Here is a 5,488-nt window from a genome sequence, read left to right on the forward strand (position 1 = left end):
TCTCGAAAATATTTCACTGATATAGAGACGTCACTGTTGCTTATGTTCAGCGCTTATGGTCTTTGATCAGGGAGGGATCTTTATCGTGCCACACCTGTTGTAATATGGGGCGTCGGTTTTAACAGTCTCGTCCCATTTAGTCGCCTCTTACGACAAGCAAGGAGAACTGAGGACCTATTCTAGCCTGGATCATGTTGGATACAGAACCCAAGATTGAAACAGGGCCAAAGATTATGATTGGCACTCTCAGTTGATTTTAACAGATTCGATTTTTGTTTTAAAAATCACTTAAACTTTTCTAATTCCATTTCTAAATTCATGTCCAAATATGATTAACATCCTTAGATGACTTCTTTTCTCTCAATTGAATACAAATTTTTCTGGTTTAAATTTTCGAAAAGACGATCCAATTAAGTTAATATCATTAAAATTGTGGTGCCATTAGCATATTCATGGCTATTAATGATCATTGACACCCTCAGTTCATCCCTTTCAATCATTTAAGTGGTCATTTTAACGATATACATTTTTAAAAAACAAATTACGTAATACCATTGAAGTGCTTATGCCATTTGTAATTTCATGTCCGAAGATTATATTTGGCACCCTCATTTGTCCTCTGATCTCTCATTTGCTTCGTACATAGATATTACATTGAGCAAAGATATTGACGGCAAACTTACATGTACAACTCAAATTATTGATAAATGACAAAGACAGGTTGTATTGGTCAACTAGATCGTTATAACAACCATAGAATATTTGTGAAATGTTGACTTTAAACGAACCTGTTGAAACTCCTGTAACATAATTTCATTTGCCATTATCCTGCTTTGTTTTAAATACATACACAGAACAAGCTCATATCTGTTGAGATACATATACACCGTATGCAGGTGACAATGGAATATTGCTACTTAAATATGGGCAGTTGACGATGGCGAAGCTGAAGTCATTCCGTTTGTCGTAAAGTTGAGTTGTTAGTTTGCCGTTAACATTTATTTTCAATAAGATATCCAAGTGTGAAGCAGATGTGGTAGATTGTGGTATATTCTATTTCGAGTTCACTGGAATATATCGAATCGACACATGAATGAAAATTAGTAACGTCGTCGATATATCTAAATGTCGAGTTGAGTGACAGATTTCACATTTCCAAATGAACAAGTGCAACAATTATTAAAGATTGAATTGATTTTTTTGTATCAGTGAATCTTTCTTTTCTCGTATCTTGGCCTGAAAAAGAAACAAATAACAGAACAATGTCAGCAGATTTTCAAACTCAAACTGTCGTTCTATTATTGACTGTATTGTAGAAATGCTACAAGCTCTTTCAATTAGATGTTTTCGCAGACAAATTACATTCGGCATGGAAAGCCCTTCTCCCAATTAATGCATTACATTCATTTCAGACTTGTGGGCTGACAGTATTAGTGATATTTTAAATCATCTAGAGACTAGATCATCAAATTATGTTTGACACTGGGTTTTTTATTTTTTATTTAACAACCCCTAAAGGTGTTAAAATTATCACACTGTCACTCAAACGTAATGGTAAATTCAGTCGACGAGATTTAGAGTGTAGAGTGAAAATATCGAATCGTGAATTTGAGAATTCAGATAAAAAAAACCAACTTTCAAATTTTGCAAGGAGCAATTCTTATTACCTTGTCTAAGTTTTAAGTAAAACTATTACAAATTGTGCTGCTTTCTCAACTCTGCAGTCCCTTCCGATTCTAACATGATTGATTGTATGTTGTTTAAAGTCCTTCTCGAGAATTTTTCAATCATATGCAGACGGTATCATTGCCGATGAAGGGCTACAAAATTTAGGTCTATGCTCGGTTCTTACGACCTTTGAACAGGGAGAGATCTTTGTCATGCCACACCTGCTGTGACACGGGTCTCGGATTTTCGCGGTCTCATCCGAAGGATCGCCCACATTTAGTCGCCTCATACGACAAGTAAGAGGTACTGAGGACCCAATAAAACCGGATCCCCATGGGATCGGGTCTCAGATGATGTGAATATATTGTTCTGAGATTGATGCATGTCTTTTTAAACGATTTCATGATAATTTTGTATAATTTATGCCTTCAACCAGCAGCACGTATGTTGTGTTTGGTTACATAGATAAATGTACACTGTACTTGCAATCGATTTTGAAAGAAAAAAATATCTATATTATTAGAATTCAATATTTTAGTGATTATAGATATATTTTCAATGAATTATAGGATAACCCAATCATTGTATTGTTCTGCATTATCGTATACTAATACAATTATAACAATAGCAGTAAATCAAAGTAATTACACATTATCGTATACTAATACAATTATAACAAGAGCAGTAAATCAAAGTAATTACACATTTATTTGATTTTTGACAAGAAAAGGGTTAAATATTGAAATCAAAGTATGCATTAGCTGTTATTTTTGCGTCCATTCAGTATTTGTTGTCGAGATATTTTAATCTCGGAACTCGAGATGAGAACAGTTGTGGAATTACGGCATATTGGTTAAATTTCTGTCATTTGATAACTACTTCATTTCTGAATAGATCGTTATAGCAAATTATTTCAGCTGAGTGGTCAATCAAAGTCCAAACAACCAAATCACAGCATTCTCTACCATATATAGCTAATTTGATAATAATCGTGACTCTCTATAGGGTTATTTTGTCATCCAACAGTTCACAGATGCAGCTCGATGGAGTTTTTTGTTTGTATGGTATTTCGTTTCAAGAGTTCACAGTGGGGACAATGAAGAAGTTCACCTGGGCTGGTAATAAGAGAAGGATCACTTGGATTAGTAAGGAATCCATTTTCTTCTATACGTAACACGATAACTGTGCATGCGTCATGGTGCCTCAGGAGTATTTCCCCCTGTGGGTTGCATCTGATTTGAAGGAACTGTAATTCATGATGGATTTTGCTACACTTTTGGCCACAAATCTGGATTTACTTATTGGGGGCTGAAGAAGGGAATTTGGAGATAGTTGCAAGCCTTGTTTCAATTCAGTATATAATGGGTGATATATATTCTAAACGTACATGAAATTCAGTTTGCTACCATACATGTACTGGTATAATTCATATTAAGCAAAATAAATCATTCAAAGCATGCAATGGGGGATCACAATCATAATTTGAATTTCCTCTTTAGTTTTTATTTGCATGATCCGAGCCAAAATTCAATCTGATTACAATCAGATCCTATGATTCTATGATACTAGTGTAGCGATCTATGTGAGCTGATCATAGGATCTGATTAAAATCAGATTGTAGACTGATTTTATACAAATGCGTTGACAGCTCTGTGCAAGTGAAGCCTTTGTAACGCGCCCTCTGGTGAGAGAATGGCCTGAATTTTTGCAGTTACTCCCCTTACACCGAAGTTTGGCGGGGGGGGGGGGGGAGGCGCTTACCATTGCTGTCCTGAGCTTCACTTGAGTAGTATTGGCAGTGTTTAGTAAAGCTTGCTTACCAGATTTTTTTTTTTTATTATGCTGAGTTTAAACAGGTATTATATCTATGATAAAAGCAAGGTTTAATTTCTTCGATTTCATGGAGAATTTTTATTTATTTTTTTAATATGCACTTCGTTAAATTGTAGAATTGGGGAAGGGGGTGTTATAGGAGTATTTGACATTTATCTATGTTCAAGCTTCAATGCAATGACCTACACTTGTCACTACCGTTGTCTCTCCCGCATTCCAGAGGGTGCTTCGCATATTGAGGTCCTTGGAAAAACTGGCTACGTACACAAGTATAGACACACGAGGAAAATATCAAATGAGCCTGCCCCAGCTAAGAGAAAACTTGCGGAAGAGGGGACAAGAGTATCGGGGAGAAAGGCAGAACTAATTGAAAGGTAATTTTATATCTTCTATAGAATTCGATGTTTCAGGTCCATGTATGACATTTACTGATCAGCTGATCGTGATAAAGGTCTGTCACTTAATAAGCCGACAAAATTAATCAGTTTTATCAAGACTAGTTGTAACAGTTGATCGATTTTGTTCGAAATATAATTTTAAAAAAAACAACCCATAGAATTGAAAGCATGTGATATAATCAGACACGTAACATCGTTTGAAAAAAAGGGGGTAGGGGCGGAGAAGTTGACTTCATAATATTGTCTGAAAATTCTTGGCCGGTAATTTTTTTCCAAAAAAATCCAAAGCTTGAGAGGGAAGGCGGCAAGGGTTGATCTTTCAGTTCCATTCATTGGTTAAATTTTACATTTCCACTACGATTCACGACAATGCTGTTTTTAAAAAAAAAAGGGGGGGGGGGCAACCAAATTATCTATAGATCGACCTCTACACGTACCTTAACCAATTTTGCATATAATGATAAAGAGGGGACAGACCTATTGTTGCTACGTGAAAGGTGAAGATAATGAACAGTGTTCAATCTCATAAATCCCATAAGCAATACAAAATAGATAGTTGCGCAAACATTGACCCCTGGACACACCATGCGTCGGTGACCTGGTGGATCAGACTCTCGACCGAAAGGTCGTGGGTTCGAGTCCTGGCCGCCGTTGTGTCCTTGGGAAATGCACTTTACATGAATTTTCTCACTCCACCCAAGTGTAAAAGGGGTACCTGGCTATAGACAGTGAAAGCTATTGTTAAAATGTTAGTGCTCTAGCGCCTGTAATGGCAGCTTGCAGTGTATGCTTCACGGGAAGCTAAGAAAGTTCTAGATTGATATAAGGTATGCCGGAGTAATAATGTATCGCTTTGAGCAGCATACGCTGGAAAAAGCGCTATATAAAATCAATCATTATTATTATTACCAGAGGTGGGATTATGTGTCTAGGAGGAGTAAACATCCCCTGTCGACCGGTCACACCCACCGTGAGCCCTATACCCCGAACGGGTGTTGCTAAAACGCGGAACGGAAGACGGAACGGAAAATATTGTATGCAATGTTATGAGAAGATCAGCATTTTGAAAAATAAAAGGTTTATCATGAACAAAGGGAGCAAATTTTACAGAGAGAACGGGAAGTCATCCACCGTTTCATATACTTCATACTAATGCATATGTATTTTGAAATTATTAACTTACCATGTAACATATTAAAGAATTAAAAGATAAATATCAAAAAAATCATACTGAAAAAGACTTCAAATTCAAATTTTATATAATACCCCCCCCCCCCCCCCCCCCCCCACAAAACAACATTGTAAAAGATAAAATAATTTTATCAAAAATGTTCCCCAAACATAACCTTCTCAAATCGAACTTGCTTGCATTCGTAATTTAGTTCTACACCAGAAGCCCGTTCAACAGAACATTCCCAATACAATCCTTTGGTGCAAGAGGTGAGCTCTCGCGTGCGCCCGCTCTACTGAACAGACTTCCGGTATAAAACATGTATGTATATTCATATATCACATACAATTTTAAAGCCAATGAGCCCTATGTATAAAAGGTTTGCGTCATTTGGGATGAGTTAATGTGAAAGTTCGTA

This window comes from Ostrea edulis, chromosome 1, assembly GCF_947568905.1.
Source record: "Ostrea edulis chromosome 1, xbOstEdul1.1, whole genome shotgun sequence".
Taxonomy (NCBI): Eukaryota; Metazoa; Mollusca; class Bivalvia; order Ostreida; family Ostreidae; genus Ostrea; species Ostrea edulis.